Source organism: Mandrillus leucophaeus, unplaced genomic scaffold, assembly GCF_000951045.1.
Source record: "Mandrillus leucophaeus isolate KB7577 unplaced genomic scaffold, Mleu.le_1.0 Scaffold167, whole genome shotgun sequence".
In the NCBI taxonomy this organism is placed as follows: Eukaryota; Metazoa; Chordata; class Mammalia; order Primates; family Cercopithecidae; genus Mandrillus; species Mandrillus leucophaeus.
In genome coordinates this window covers 3,237,542-3,254,676 of record NW_012101665.1, presented here as the reverse complement: position 1 = coordinate 3,254,676, position 17,135 = coordinate 3,237,542, and positions in this window count along the sequence as shown.

Here is a 17,135-nt window from a genome sequence, read left to right as displayed (position 1 = left end):
CTTTGATAGGTTTAATATCATTTCCACCATGTGGACCTGGAGTTTTCTTTGTAGGATGTTTTGAGTAATGAGTCTAATTGCTATAATAGATATAGAACTAGTCAAAATTTCTATTTATTCTAATGTCAGTTTTAAAAATTTATGGTTTACAATATATTTATCCTTATTTCTAAGTTGCCAAATGTGTTGATGAAGTTATTCATAATATTTTTTATTCTTATCTTAATGTTTGTAGTAATGTTTCGCTTTTCATTCCTGATAGTTGGTAATTCATGTTCTCTCTCTCTCGCTTCTCTCTTTCTCCCTCTCTCTCTCTCTCGCTTCTCTCTTTCTCCCTCTCTCTCTCTCTCATCAGATTGAAAAATTGTGTCATTTTCAAAGATCCGTATTTTGGCTTTGTTGGTATTTCTTCATTGTTCATGTTTTCTCTATTATTGATTTCTACTCTTTGTTATTTCCTTCTATTTTCTTTGTATTTCATTTTCTCTTCTTTTTCTAATATTCTGAGTATGAAACTTTGATTATTGATTTTAAACGTTTGTTTTTATTTAAGATAAGCCTGGGCTGGGCGCGGGGGCTCACACCTGTAATCCCAGCACTTTGGGAGGCTGAGGCGAGTGGATCACGAGGTCAGGATATCGAGACCATCCTGGCTAACATGGTGAAACCCCATCTCTATTAAATATACAAAAAAAAAAATTAGCCGGGCGTGGTGGCAGGTAGTCCCAGCTACTCAGGAGACTGAGGCAGGAGAATGGTGAACCTGGAAGGTGGAGCTTGCAGGGAGCTGAGATCTTGCCGCTGCACTCCAGGCTGGGCGACAGAACAAGGCTCAGTTTCAAAAAAAAAAAAAAAGCCTTTATGCATTTCCCTCTGATCACTGTTTTGGCTGGATTCCATTAATGGTAATATATTGTGTTTTTATTTTTATTTAGTTTAAAATGTTTTCTAATTTTCCATTGTTAGCTCCTCATTGAAATGTGGATTATTTAGAAGAGTGTTGTTTTATTTCTAATATCGGAATTTTTTCATTTTCTTTTTGTTATTTATTTCTAACTTAATTTCATTGTAGTGATAAATACTCTCTATTATTTCTAATTTCATTGTAGTGATAAATAGTCTCTATTATTTCAGTTTTTAAATATTAAATGATAATAGCTTTATGGAATAATATATAGTATATTTTAGTGAATGTTCCATATCCAGTTTGAAAATATTGGTTTCTTCAGTTGTTAGATGAAGTGTACTACAAGTGTTGATTAGTTTAAATGGTGCTATATAACATTCTATGTTCTTACTGATTAATTTCTCTATATTTTTCTATCAGTTACTGAGAGTTAAATTAAAATGTCTATAATTGCAGATTTTTAAATTTCTTCACATTGTCAATTCTTGCCTCATATATTTTGAAGTTATTTTACTAGGTAAATATTTTACTAGGTATGATTGTTTTGTCCTACTTGATCTCTGATAATACTCTTTTCTTAAAATTGACTTTTTCTCATATTATTATAGCTACACTAGCTTTCTTATGATTAGTTTTGGCAGATTATTTTATTTCCCTTTCTCCTTTAAGTTTTAATCTTTCTCAGACCTTATATATAAAATGTGTTTCTAATAATATACAATTGGGACTTCTTTTTAAATCCAATCCTTAAAAAGATGAATAATCCATTTACATTTACTATAATTATTGCTATGCTTACATTTAAGTCTATAATCTTGTTATTTGTTTTTTATTTTTCCCATTTGTTCTTTAGATCAGCTGGTGACAAAGTTGCACAGCTTTTATTTGTCTATGATGTCCCCTTTCTACTCTTGTGTGAAAGATATTTTTATTGGCTATATAATTCGGGGTTGGCAAATTTTTTGTTTTTAGCATGTTAAAAACATTTTCCATTGTCTTTTGGTTTTTATTGTTTTCATAAGAGTCCAGCCATTATTGGGCAAATCACAAGGTCAGGAGTTCGAGACCAGCCTGGCCAACATAGTGAAACCCCATCTCTACTAGACAGGCGTGATGGTGGACACTTGTAATCCCAGTTACTTGAGAGGCTGAGGCAGGACAATCACTTGAACCTGGGAGGTGAAGGTTGCAGTGAGCCGAGACCATGCTATTGCACTCTAGGCTGGGTGACAGAGTGAGACTCCGTCTCAAAAAGAAAAAAAAAAAAAAAAAAAGAATCCAGCCATTGTTATTAATGTTGTTTTCTTAAATGATATTTTTGCTTTTTTTCTGCATGCTTTTAAAACTTTCTCTTCATCTTTGATTCTTAGCAGTTTGAATTTGAGATGATTACATGTTTCTTTTTAAATTTTTAAATTCATTCTATTAGATTTTGCTGAAATTTTTGGATCTGTGAGTTGATAACCTTTCTCAGATTGAGGGATTCTTGGTCTTCATCTTGTCAAACATTGTTACATTCTTTCTCATTTTTCTTTTTTCAGATTCACTTACAGATATTTGTAGATAGTGTTTTACGGTTGTCCAATACATTTTTTTCATTTAAAAAATGATTCTTCTTTTTTTTGTTCTTTGTGGCTCAGTTTGGATAATTTTTATTGACTTCCCTTCAGTTTCACAAATCCTTTCCTTATGATGTCTAGTCTGGTGTTAAACTTGGACTTCAGTTATTCACTGGATGTATTTCATATATTGTACTCTCATATTCTAAATGTCTTTTTTTAGAGTTTCTATTTTTTCAGCTAAAATTCTCCATTAAACGAATTATTTTGTCTATTTTTTTTTTCTTCTCAACTACTTTCATAGTCATTGTAATTATTTCAAAGCCTCTGTGTGCTCATTTGAACACATAGGTGGTCCATAAATATGCTTTTATTGATGACTTTTCATTGGTTATGGGTCTTTTTTTGCTTCTTTTTTTATTTTTAAAAATTGACATATAATTGTACATATTTATGGGGTACACAGTGATATTTTGATATATACAATATGTAATGATCAAACCAAGGTAATTAGCATATTCATCACCTCAAACATTTATCATTTTCTTTATATATACATACATTTCTATGGATAAAACATGGCATTACATATCTATGTACAACATGGCAGGGATGGTTGAATAAACTATACAACAGTGTTCAGTGACCTTCAGTGTTTTTCCCCTTTTCACAAGGACTTTGGATTAAGGGTGATAGCATGAGGAAATGGAGCAAGAAACACAAAAATTATATGCAATTACAAGTGATAGTCAAGGAGTTTGGGGGCCAGGGAGTCCAGGGATCCTGCTGTCTCCATCCCTTTCTCATCAACTTTTTCTTATACAGTTTGCATGACAGCTGAAAATTGAATGGCCAGTTGGGAGATAATATACCCCTTACTCCACCCTCCCCGACATGCACATCAGCAAGTTCATCAGTCATTCTCATCAGGCCAAACGTTTGGCATATTAGAATTGATGAGGTGAAAAGGCAAGAGAATTATAGAATGTTGCTTTCTTGAATAGCTACTTCTCACCTTGGCCCTCTTTGTCATAACAAGTTGCATTCGATTCAGTAAGATTCAGGCCATGCTGGTGATAACTAGATTGAAGATGCTGATCACCTGCAACATTTATCATTTATATATGTTGGAAACATTGAAAATCATCTTTTCTAGCTATTTGAAAATATATAATATATATTAACTGTAGTCAGTCTACGGTGTTATAGAACACTAGAACTTATTCCTTTTATCTAGCTGTTATTTTGTATCTTTTGAACTCATCCCCCTCTCTCCTTCCCAGCCTCTAGTAATTACTATCCTACTCTCTACTTCTATGAGATCAACTTTTTAGCTTTATCACATTTTTTATTGTGTACCAGATATTATATACAAAACATAGTAGAAAGTGAAACAGACAAAAATTTTACCTGAGGGAAAAAAAATGCTCTTTCGTCCATCAGGAAGCTAGGGTGAGGGACAATTACTTTCAATCTAATGAGGAATTGAGCTGTTGCAGAGCTGAGTTATCACTTTTGTTACTTCCAGTTTACCTCTACTCTTAAATATCTGGAGGGTGGAATTGGTTCCTATCTCCAGCAAGGTTTTTGGTTTCAGCACCCAAGACTATTCATCTCTTTCTGTTTTTTAGTTCTATCCTGTTTAGTCAGAAAAAAATTCCATGGAAGAGTGATTTATAGATGAAAGTGAGCATTAAGTTTGTGAGCTCCTTTGTATTTCAATATACCTTGCAAGCACATGCAAGCACTAAGAGTTGTAGTGTCTCCTTGTCAGAGCAAAAGTCTGAACTTTTACCAGGCTGACACCTCTTCTTGACTGTCTCCTAGACTATGTTAACACCCCTAGCAATGGGTTCTGCTTACCTAGGAAAGACTCACTTCTCTCTGGAATTTAGTAAAAATTATTTCTTAGTTCATCTCATGATTCCTCATTGTTAAGGTGGGAATGATGACTTTTTGCAAAGTTCTACATCATAACTAGAGAAAGAATAAATGTTTAGTTATGTCCCAGAGAAATGACAAGGTTTTTGACATCCAAAGGTCTTTGGTCACTTTACCATACAAATCATATGCAGTTTTACTTAAGGATGTACCATTTAGCTTGGGAAAATTTTTTAAAAATGTCGTCTTTGTAGGTATGACATTATTTCCTAGTATTAGCAACTTTTCTACAGAAAAGGTTTTTTATTTTATAAAACGGTGGTAGAATTAGATCAGATGACTGAAATATTATTTATCACTAGTATTTCAGGACTAGTCTTCTTTTATAAACTTGGGGATACTCTATATGGCCAGGAGACTGTATACTAGATGATTACATAGATGTCCACATATGGTCTAAGATGTGAATGGCAGCCCTTGAGTTGTGCAATGTACTGCTTCTATATAAACCACAGAACAGTTATCAAACTCCAGTGATATATCATACATGAAGTGCCAGCCATAAGTACAAACTAAATTAATGCTTGTCACTTTCCTTTTAATTAACACAATTTTTATAATAGTCATCTCATATTCCAGTAAGATTCTATTTTAAAATTTATTGGAAATCACTGAATTGCTTTTATATTCACAACTAATTTTTTTTCTTAATTTTTAGTTTTGGTTTGAACAATTCAGTATCACACTTCATGAAGAGGCTGAAACTGTTGCATTTGTAGGATCATCTGTGCAGGGGGATCATTGGATGTACACCCTCCAAAGAAAGGAGACAATAGATAAAGTCTGACCCATAGTTTGTTCCTGAATACTAGCATATCTGTTGTTTGAAAATATGTCCAGGACACAAATGAATTTGGAATTTTATTATTTATTAGAATATAATTAGAGATACTTTTAAAAATGAACCTCAAGAAGATGTTCTATTCTGTTTTAAATTTTTCTTCTCACTATGGACAGCAATGCTATAAAAACAGACAAGGGAACTAGTATTTCTTATCTACTATCAACCAGCCATACTATACACAATAGCTTACTTGAGCTTCACTTAATCTGATGAAATTGAGTCTTACTAGAATGCTTTTTCCATGTTAAATGTTTGAAAAGGCAATGAAGTTTTAGAAAGATCAATAATGTGTTCTGAAACCACACAGCACACTATCAGGAGAATCTGAACTCCAATTTCAAAGCCCAGTGTCTCAACCTTAGTTCATATAAATGAAAAAAAAAATCCAGAATATTGGATTTGATGTGTAATTATTATTTTCTGAATTATAAAGCTCATAGCTTCAAGTAGATATTCTAGAAGATAACCTTTTTTTCTATGAATTAATTTCTCATCAGATTAGAACTGATATGTGCTTTGTGACATTAAGCATCAGGTAAAATCTAGTTTGAGTGAATGAATGAATGATTATTGCTTGCACTTTCAGTCATTTACACATAGATCATTTCCATATTTTCAGATAATTAGATTACATTATTAAGGGTTTTCAAAGCCCAATTCAGAATTATAGCACCTTTTCTCAAAGCTTTCCTTGTTTAGAGGAAAAAATATATAAATTCAAGTATAAATTTTGAAGAAAAACTTCTTAAGAGGAATGGTACATATTAGAATGTCTTGTTACAACAGATACTTAACTTGATTGAGTGACCCAGTCTTATCAATGCACTCCTCAGCTGGTAAACCATTTGACTGTAGGAAATGTGCTTCTGCCATCCTATCTTTAGAACCCAAAATTATGCTAAATCTTTGAAAAGAATTTCATTAAAAATTCTAAAACTTTGTCAATACATGTTCATTGACTCCTTAAATTTAAGGGAATGGAGATCATGATGTTATAAAATCAAAGGATAAGTTTTAAAATATGAATGATATGAACAGTTAACATTTCTTGGGCACATGTTTTGTGCTAAGCTTTGGACTCAGTTCTCTGCATACATATTCTGTGAAAACAATCACTCTAGAGGCAGAAGTCTACTCATTTGATGGACAGGAAAATAAGACTTGCTCCAGTCTACCTGGGTAGTAAGTGGCATGTCTGAAACTCAAAGCTGTGCCTTTCTGATTGCAAAACCCACACATTTAACTTGTAACACTTAACTGCATGGTTCTCAATCTTGCCTTGGTGCTCACTGACTGTCTATTTTGGAGCAAATTATTTAAACTTTGTGAATATCAGTTATCTCATTTGTAAAGTGGCAATAATAACAAGGTCTATCCACATGCTGCAATGGTAGTGAGAGCCAAATTTAAAAGTCCATCTGTAGTAGAGTTTTTCAATTGGATCAGTTAGGTGATTTTGTGGAGATGGGGAACACTCTTCCTTAGAGGTCCCCTATAGCCTAGACAGATTATTCTCCTCCTATACTGTATTTAGGGAACTTAAACTGCTCATAAAGTCCAGTGGTATTTAAAAAAATACTGTCACGAGATCTAGGGGTTCTGTGAATAATACTTTGAGCTTTGTCCATTACTGCAATTCAAATATATGCAAGTTTGTTGAATAGAGTAGAAGATAGTCTAGAAGGAAAAAACAAGACCCTAAGAGAAAATCACCAGAATGAAGAAATGATGTAGTTGGGCGGGCCAGATTTTAGGCCTAAGCAGTGAGGTATGGGAAGACATCCATGCTCAGTCATAACACCTATATCCCTCTCTCTTTCCCATCCAATTATTCCCCCAGAATCCATGTATGGTCTGGGAGAAAAATGGCTATTCTATAAAGAAGAGGACAAAGTCACTCCTGGTCTAAAGAATTCTGCTGAGAGCATTCTCTAGGAAACAGCTTGTCACAAAATGGAAATCTCTTCTTGGCCAGTGAGGAGAGGAGCAGCAGGGCTTGGTGATGTGAGCCTCCTACAGTAGAATGGATGCAGGCCTACATGTGGTGCAGAACAACACGGTCTACCCAGCAGAAAGATCTCGAAACTTTAGGCAGTGAATCTGGTAACACATGAGACAATGTCTCTCCTCTTCCTATCTTGCCAAGAGACTCTACTAGAGGAAGAATCCTCCCCTAGAAATACATTCTGATGTGGCTCAGGAACCCTGGAAGATTTTTAGACTAATAGGCTGATCAAAGGGAAAGATTTCAAGAAAAATGTTAACTTGCGAGTGAGGGATTTTAAAATGCTAAAATTTAGGGAGCATAATTATAACTGTAATCCATTTTCACGAAGTTGTAGAAAGAGTTTGTACCACACCAGTTTTATATATGAGGGCATTTTGTAAACAATAATGTACTATAAAAAGGCTAAACTTAGAAAACATTCTTTCAACAAATAACGTTTTCTCTATTTGTGAGGAACAATGCTAGACACAGAGGCACAGTCTGGTATGGGAGAAATATGTCTACAGATGTCAGCAAGTATTGAGATGGGTGCTGAAATAGCAATACATATCAGTACACTGGGGCAAGACGGGAGGGCAGAAGTCAGGGTGATCCTCGGGATCTGAGGAGAAGCTTCTTGGAGGAGATAGATTCTAGATAAGCAGGAGTCAGCTAGGTGAACTAAACCAAGAGCATTTCAAAGAAAAGGGATAACATGTGCCAAGGTAAAGAGGGCTAAAAAAGCATGGCACCATCAGGGATAAGGGAGGAACTTGGTATGGCCAGTGCCTTTCAGTGAACCTGACACTGAGGAACACAGCCTGAGATAATGATAGAGGGAAAAACAGCAACTAGAATGTGGAAATTTTTGCATGCCCTACCAATATTTCTAACATAATCATGCAGGTGAGGAGATGTCCTGGAGGATTCCCACCAGGGTGTTCCATGATAAGACTGCATTTCTGAGATTGCTCGCAGGGGAGTGTGGAGGGTTCCTGAGCCCAGTCACACACCTAAAAGGCCAGCATATTGTGTTCTCTACACCCAGAGGAAGAGGAGCTGCTTTGGAGGAGCAACTGTGCACAGACACAGCAAAATGATAAATCACCACTTAGGAACACCTTGAAGTGTATTCTTATAAACCTGCAGTAAGTGGCAAAGTCATTCACAAACCAGTAAAACTGTAATTTATCTTGAAAAAAATAAGATACACAAGAAAAGTATAAAATGGAGGAATAAAAACAAATCTGAATTAATGGAGAAAGATACTTTGTTCCTGTATAGGAAGACACAATATTTAAATATTTCAGTACTCAGCAGAAAAATCTATAAATTCAATGCAGTCCAAATAAAAACTCAACAAGATTTTTAAAAGCAATACAGTAAGAAACTTTAAAATTTATCTGAAGAAATAAAAATAAGCAAAATTATCTCAGAAAATTTTGAAATATGAGATTTCAAAACTTGCATTACAGATGTAGTAAGTCAAATATTATGGTAGTCATATAAAAATAAAACAACAAACCGATGGAACAGCATAGAGACACTAGCAATAAACCCTTCTATAAATAGAGCTTAGAATATGATACACTCCCTGTGGAGTGGATAGATTCTTTAATAAATAGTTTTGTGACAATTCGGTAAAAATAAAGTAATATATCTGCCACATAGAACTAAGTAAATAAATTCCAACTGAGCTAAAGACCTAACCAAAATGTGCCCCCATATATGTATGTTTGCATGTGTGTGTGCCTGTATAGCGAATTAGAAGAAAATATACAGGTCTATGCATCTTACCTTAAGCTAGAGAAAGTTTTCCTTCAACAGGAAACAGAGCCCTAAAGCAAAAGATTGGTATAGTTGTCTATGTCAAAATTAACGATCTTAAATTTCATGCAGCATCAACATAATTAAAAGTTAAAAGTCTGTCACTGGACAGAGTGGAAGAAAATTGACCAACTGTAAGAAAACTGTTGTAATATTTAAAATACTCAAAGTATATGTATTTATTACATAATTATAACACATCAATAGGAAAAAGAACATTTCAAAAGAAAAATGAGCAATGGACGTAACTGGCTTTTCACAGAAAAGAAAATATTAATGTCATATTAATGCTTCATGTTATCATAATAGTAGTCAAGAAAATGTAAATTAACATAATGCAATGCCATCTTTTACCTATTGGGCTAGCAAGAAAGTACCACATATCAAGTGTTTCTGAAGGTTCAGAAAAACAGTTAATCTCATTCATTGATTATAGAATTGTAAATTATATGGCATTTTAGAGGGCAACCGACAATAACAAAGAATTTAAAAAAATATATACACAACCTATACTTAACATTTTCACTTCTAGATATTTCTGAGAAACAATTGCACACATGCAGAGGGAAGTATATAAAAAGATATTCATGATACCATTGTTTGCAGTATTAATATGTTAGAAACAACCTATAGGAGCATTTTTAGAAGAATGGCTAAATCAGCTGTGATGTATTTATACAATGATATGTAAAGCAGAAGCTACAAAACACTGAAATGGCAAAATCTCTAATCAGATTGTCAGTAAAATCAAGGAAATTTAAGAGTGGTTGCTATGGAACACTATGAAAAATAGAAACAAAAAATTCATCATATGTGTATTTGAAAACTCATAGAAAAGGGTATCAAGATGCTAACAAACAATAATAATATTAGTTTTCTTTGAGGCAGAAAATGTAAATGTAAATGTACATATAAATATAAATATGTTTAAAGTTTTAAGAAAAACTGCTTTGTTCGCATTGTTGAACGGATATAAAAATACTGATTTATGATAAGGAAATGGAAGGCAGTCGCACTTGATAGGTGCATTGTTTTTCCTATGAGACGACATGAAATTTACAATCTGTTGACTGCAAATAAATATCATTAGTATAGTGATAACAGCTTAGAATGGCTTCTGTGGGACCCAACACTCCATCTGAGGTCAAAAACCTTAAGTTTGTAGGGCACCAAATCACAAGGTTTTCTAATTGTACCCAGCAGCTGTAAGCAGGAAGGGGTGACCTGGGAAAAATGATAGATGGATTAGTAGAAGATGTGGTGACTTGCAGAGCAGATGGAAGGGAGAGTTTTGAGGATGTAAGTAAGAGAATGGGAAGGATTTAAATTATGGGGTGAGGATAATGAATTTGAAGAAAAAGAATCAAGAACTTGAGGGGTTATTGGTGGGGGGTCTCCTCTAAATTGCCTGTTCAAATAAGTTGCCCATTTTCTTCTAGTGGTGGTTTGACTTTTCTTATTGATTTGTGGGGTACTGATCCTTGCTATATGTCTTGTGAATATTCCTGTAGTGTGAATTAAGGAGTGAGAAGGTAGAGGGATGAAAGTTGTGATTAGAGAACCTGAAATTCTGGCTGAAATCCCAGTTTGTGGGAATGGGTTGCTGAAGTGGAATGAAGATGAAATTCATTGACTTTAAGGAAAGCAAAAAATGTTGTAACCAAAGAGTTGGATGGGCTGTACATAAGAATTCTCAGGTCATTCATAATGAAACTTGGACTTTGCTGGAGTAGAAAATTGTTAAGATGAGCACCAAAGTCTTACATTCATTAGGAGTGGAGATAGGAGAGACAATTTGGTAGATTCTTTGTATCCAGATGAAATGCATCTCAGAGGAAGAGAGACTGATATCCTGGTGGAAGCATCATGGCTTGGAGAGGAAGATAGGCCTAGGAGAATAGGTAAACAGCTGGCCTGTAGCCTCATAGGCTTGGGATATGATGGGAAAAGGAGCCACTTCCATTTGAAGGGTCTGATGTAGAACTAGTGTCTGTAAGGCAAAGACAAGTTTGAGTTACTCTTTTGTAAAGTCTCTATGTTCTCATGAGAGTACAGGTGAGGCCTGTACAGGTGAGATTAGGGGTCGAAAAGAGTTAGATGTAGCGAGTGGCCTTCACATTTCCTTAATAAATGAGTTGCACAAAAATCTGTTGAAACTCTATTTCATGCTTTTAATCTCTTATAAACTTAGTAATAGATAATTTGGCTTTAGTGGACCTGAATTATCTGTTCTACATTTATATGTTGCCTCCTTTTTCCAATTGCAGGTTGGGTAAGGTTTCAACCAGGAAAAGGAGAAAAAACAGTACCTGTCAGCATATTGCATAATAATACATTTTAACCCAGAGAGCAGATTGAAAGAGTGTTATTTGAAATTCTACCTTACAAAATTTTAGGTGCCCCCAGCTGAGTGTTTCATTAAACATATTTCCTGTGGGGCTCCTTTTTGAATCTTGGACCTTCTTTCAGTAGCCATTCATTGAGCAAAGCCCATAAGTCACACAGCAAGTGTTAGGAACAAACAGTCCTAACACTTAGCACTCAGAGAGAATAGCACATTATCCTGCTTTAAGGGATGATCAAATAGATGGATTCTATTCTAGAATTTTGCTTATTGTAGTTGACACTAGCATACTTTCTTAGGAAGTGAAATTAGGTCAAATATGAAAATGGACCAGGTTTCTTTATAGTTATATTTTTACTTATTCCAAATGTCACCGATAATATCAGAAAATTTATCTTTCCCTATACCAATACAATTTTGGCTTCTGTTAATAATATGATTTTATTAAGATGAGAGACCAGAGCACTTTATAAGAATAAATAATACCAATATTGTAAAAAATAATCAACAGGAAAATGGAATTCCTAAAAAACAGATTCACATATTTACAGGCAATATTTTAGTCAATCTCCAATTCAATTAAAGACACTAACCTCAGGATTTTCTTCAGGGAAACTTTTTTGTTCCTTTTAATGGTAGCACCATCTTCTCATTGTCCAGGCTTATAATATTACCACTACATTTGACACCTACTATGGTTTAACAGTATGTGTCCCTCTGAGATTCATATGTTGAAACTTAAATTCCAAAGTGATGGTGTTAAAAGGTGGGGCCTCTAGGAGACAATGAGGCCATGAGGGCAGACACCTTATGGATGGGATTGGTGCTCGAATAAAGACTGTGAGGAAGAGAGTTTGTCCCTTTTTGCCCTTCTGCCCTCTGTCATGTGAGAACACAATTGTGCCTCATTCCATGTAAAGATGCAGCAACAGACACCATCTTAGAGGAGAGTAAGCTCTCATCAGACATTGAATCTGCTGGGGCCTTGATCTGGGACTTTCCAGCCTCCAGAACTATAAGCAATAAACTTCTGTCATTTATAAGGTATTTTGTTATAGCAGCAGGAATGTAGTAAGACAACACCTTCTCTCCACTTGCTACTCGTATTTAAGCTGTCAAATCCTGTATATCTGAACAAGGATTAGATCTTTTATATGTTTATATTTTTCTCACCATTTTCATTTGCATAACCTGAATTCAGGCCTTCATTTTCTCTGGCTAAAACTATAGCAATAGTCCCCTTAATGATATCATTGCTTTACATTATTTCCTTATTTAATTTATTTTACACATCATTTTCTACAGATTCAAATTCAAACAATTTACTATTTACTCATTCAACAAATATTCATTGAGGCCTAATAGGTGACAGGCACTGTTCCAGGTTCCTGGATTCCAGTTATGAATTTTCAGCAAGGTCCTGTGGAGTTTACATTCTAACAGGGAAAGGGACATCAGATCTTAAATGAGTAGACAAATACATGGAAAGTAACTGATATGATTTGGCTGTGTTCCCACCCAAATCTCACCTCGAGTTGTAGTTTCCATAATCCTCACATGTCATTGAAGGAACCCGTGGGAGGTAATTAAATCATGGGGATGGGTTTTTCCCCTGCTGTTCTTGTGATAGTGAATAAGTCCCACGAGATCTGATCGGTTTATAAAGAGCAATTCTCCTGCATATGCCCTCTTTCTTGTTGCCATGTAAGATGTGCCTTTGCTCCTCCTTCACCTTCCACCATAATTGAGAGGCCTCCCTAGCAATGCAGAACTGTGAATTTATTAAACCTCTTTTTCTTTATAAATTAACCAGTCTTGGGTATGTCTTTATTAGCAATATGAGAACAGACTAATATAGTAACTTTCACAAAGTAATAAGGGCTAGGAAGAAAATGAAACAGAGTGATGTGAAGAAGCATGACTAAGTGGGTTGCGAGGAAGGTTTACTGTGAAGCTGATGAAACTCAAGACAAAGAGCCCTTCAATTGCAGAGACCCTTTCCTCAGCCTTGGTGGAACCCTAGAAATGTGTTGCATGGTCATATTCACTAAAGTAAGATATTTTACCCCAGCTCGTTACATTCATGTCTCATTCCATTCTCACTAGTTAAAGACGGCCTTAAAACTATTTAAATTTTGGAGCCAATCCTGGGTAGGGGACTAATTAGATTTGTTGAACAAAAACAGCCTTACTGAAAGAACATAGTGACAAGATATAGTAGCCATTTGAAGAGACTTGGCCAGAGTTTTCCAGGTAGAGGAAATAGCAAAGCAAGGGTCCTCAGCAGAACTTAGCTTGAACCTGTGTCTCTGAGGCTGAGTGAGGAGGAGAATGGTGATAAATGAGCTAGGGAGGTAACCAATGGCCAGGTATGCAGAGGTTTGCAGACATCATAAGAAAGCTGGACTTCATTCCAACTGCAGTGTGAAACTGATCAAAGGTTTTCATGGGTGTTACACAATATAATTTAACTTAAAAATATTATTTTGGCTCCTCTGTTGAAGGAGATTTTTTGAGGAGAAATGGCAGCAGGGCAAGCAGTTAGCATGCCAAGGCAGTATCAGCAAGAGATTAGGTCTCTGTAGGTTAGGTCAGTGAATTAGAGACAGATATTCCGGGTATGTTTTCAGGGGAAAATGGGCAGGAATTCTCAATGTATTTGAAATGGAGGTGAGGGACTCTTTTTTTTTTTTCCCCTTTTGACCAGAGAAGTAGATAATGGTATCATTTATTAAGAAGAAAATTGGGAGTACAGGTGGTTAGGAGTATGTGGAGTAAAAAATCTATTCTTTTTACTATGTTGAAGGTGTTATTACTATTGGCTATTCAAGACAATATCAAGGAAGCAACTGGTTATTGACTTTTTAAAATAGAATTTTTAAAATAGAATTTATTGTTTAGTACAATTTTAGGTTTATGGCAAAATTAGGTAGGAGGTACGGAGATTGTCCATATACCTCCTGCTCCCCACATGCTGAGCCTCCCCCTTGACCAAAATCCCACATCATAATAGTACATTTGTTACAATCAATGAAACTGGATATTGAATTTGGAGATCAATGAAGAGGCTGACCAAAGATATAATGTGCTACTTAATACCATGAAATTGGATGACCAACTAGAGAGAGTATATTAGGAATAGAAATAATTCAAATTTGTCCACAATCTGCACTATTTCTCTTTATGCTTTGATCTTTTAAAAATGATCCCTTTTAAAATTCTCAGTATTTTGACATCTAAACAAAAACATTCTTACATTTGGTTTCTTTTCTTCTCTACACATCCAAATTCTATATATACTTCGAGGTCTAGCTCAAACATCTTCTTCTCCATGAATTTATCTTGAGTGTCTGTCCCCAAACAAGTACTCCTTCCTGTGAATGCACATAGGACTTTATCTGCACCTTCACTTTCTACTTAGCCTTACGATGACTTACAGTGTTTTCCTTTATCTCTTAATGATCTTTGTTTCTGGAATACAGGGTCTATGCCTTTTTCATGGTCCAAAAGATCTGGTCTGCCTCGTACATAATAAAAAGGAAAAAGTCATATTGAAACCCTATTAGTCAGCAAAACTAAGTGAAACCCTTATCTAGCATGAGATTTCTCAATATTTGCTTTTGTATAGTATCAATACAGAGTTCTACCTAGGATCCTAAAATATCTTCATGGTGATGGTGATTGTTTATTAAGCACTCACTCTATATCAGGAACAAGATATCCAGTCTTAAAAATGTTTTCTGGAGCCTATATATAAATATATATATATATGGAAATAGCCATATATACATATATGAATATTTTCTCCAGTTTGTTGCTTTCAAAAAGCAGAAGGTTTTGATTTTGATGAAATTTAGTTTATCACTTTCCTTTAATATTCTGTGCTTTTTGCATTCTGGGTAATATTTGCCTTTCCTAAGCTCATAAAATTTTCTCCTAAGTTTTCTTTTACAGAATTTACAGTTTTATCTTTTATGTTTTGTGTATAGTCAATTATGAGTTAATTTATGTCTAAGGTGTAAAATAAGTGTTGATTTAATTTTTTTCCATATGAATATCTTATATTAAATATACTAAATATATATTTAATGGGAGCATAAACTACTTTTTTATTAGTTTAAATATTTAGCAATAGGTATATACATGCTGAGTTTCAAAAGTTAAAAAAATCACATTTATTGAGGTATAATTTATGGGCACAGTTTATGATCTTTGATCTGCTTTCTGTTACTATAGAAAACATCTTTTTTTGAAGAATTTTATATAGATGGAATCATGCAGCATGTACTGTTTACTTTCTTGCTTCTTTTGCTCAGCGTAATATTTTGGGGATTCATCCTTGTTGTTATGTATATTAGTAAAATTTTCCTTTACATAGTAGGAATATATCATATATCCACGTACTGATTGAATATTTAGGGTGTTTCCAGATTTTGACTTGCATAGTCTTCTATTGCTGTGTGGTACAGTGTCCAAATGTAACAGCTTAAAGCAACACACATTTGTTATTTCACAGACTTCTGGGTTAGAAATCTGGGCACAGTTTAGCTGGGCCTTCTGCAAGCCTGCAAACAAAGCTCCGTCCAGCTGAGACGGACGAAGGATTCTCTTTTAAACCCACTCAGGTTGTTGGCAGAATTCATTGCCTGGGGGCTGCAGAAGATATGATGACTTGCTTCTTAGATGCCTGAAGTGGAAAGCAATACCTTCTGTAGGGAGAGTGCCATCAAGATAGAATCTCAGATAACCTAAAGTCAACCCAGGAGTGATATCACAGCATTTTGCTACCTTCCGTTGGTTAGAAGCAAGTTACAGGTTCCACCCACACTCAAGGGAAGGGAATTATACTAGTCATAAACACCAGGATATGGGAACAAAGGGACCCCCTGAAAGTCCATGGTCACAAGGTTATTCCAAGTAAATTTGTTATGAATGCATGTGTACAAGATTTTGGGTACACATATGTTTTTGTTTCTTTTGGATAAACACCCAAGGGTGGAAATGCTGATATATGTGGTAAAAGTATATTTAACCTTTTAATAAACAGCCAAGCTATTTTTGAGAGCAATTGTACTATTTTTAAATTCAAACCAAAATGTATAAGATTTCCAGTTGTTCCATATTATCACCAACATTTGGTATTGTCAATTTCTTTGATGTTAGCCATTCAAGTGGGTGTGTAGTAGTATCTTATTATGGTTTTACTTTGCATTTCCTTAAAAACTGGCAATGTTGACCATCTTCTCATGTGTTTATTGGCCATTCATATATTTTCTTTTGTGGATGTCTATTTAAATCTTTTAGCCTTCTTTTTCTTGGCTTGTTTGCTTTTACATATTCTTGATACAAGCCATATGTCAGAGATACATATTCTGTGAATATTTTCTCCAGTTTGTTGCTTTCAAAAAGCAGAAGGTTTTAATTTTGCTGAAGTCTAGTTTATCATTTCCCTTTAATATTCTGTGCTTTTTGTATTCTAAGTAATATTTGCCTTTCCTAAGCTTACAAATTTTTTTCCTAAGTTTTCTTATACAGAATTTGTAGTTTTATCTTTTATGTTTGATATATAGTCAATAATGAGTTAATTTATTTCTAAGGTGTAAAGTAAGTGTTGATTTAAATTTTTTCATATGAATATCTAGTTGATTTGGCACATTTTTTGATAAGACTATTCTTTTCTTGTTTAATTATCTTGGCTCCCTTGGCAAAAATCAATTGACCATATG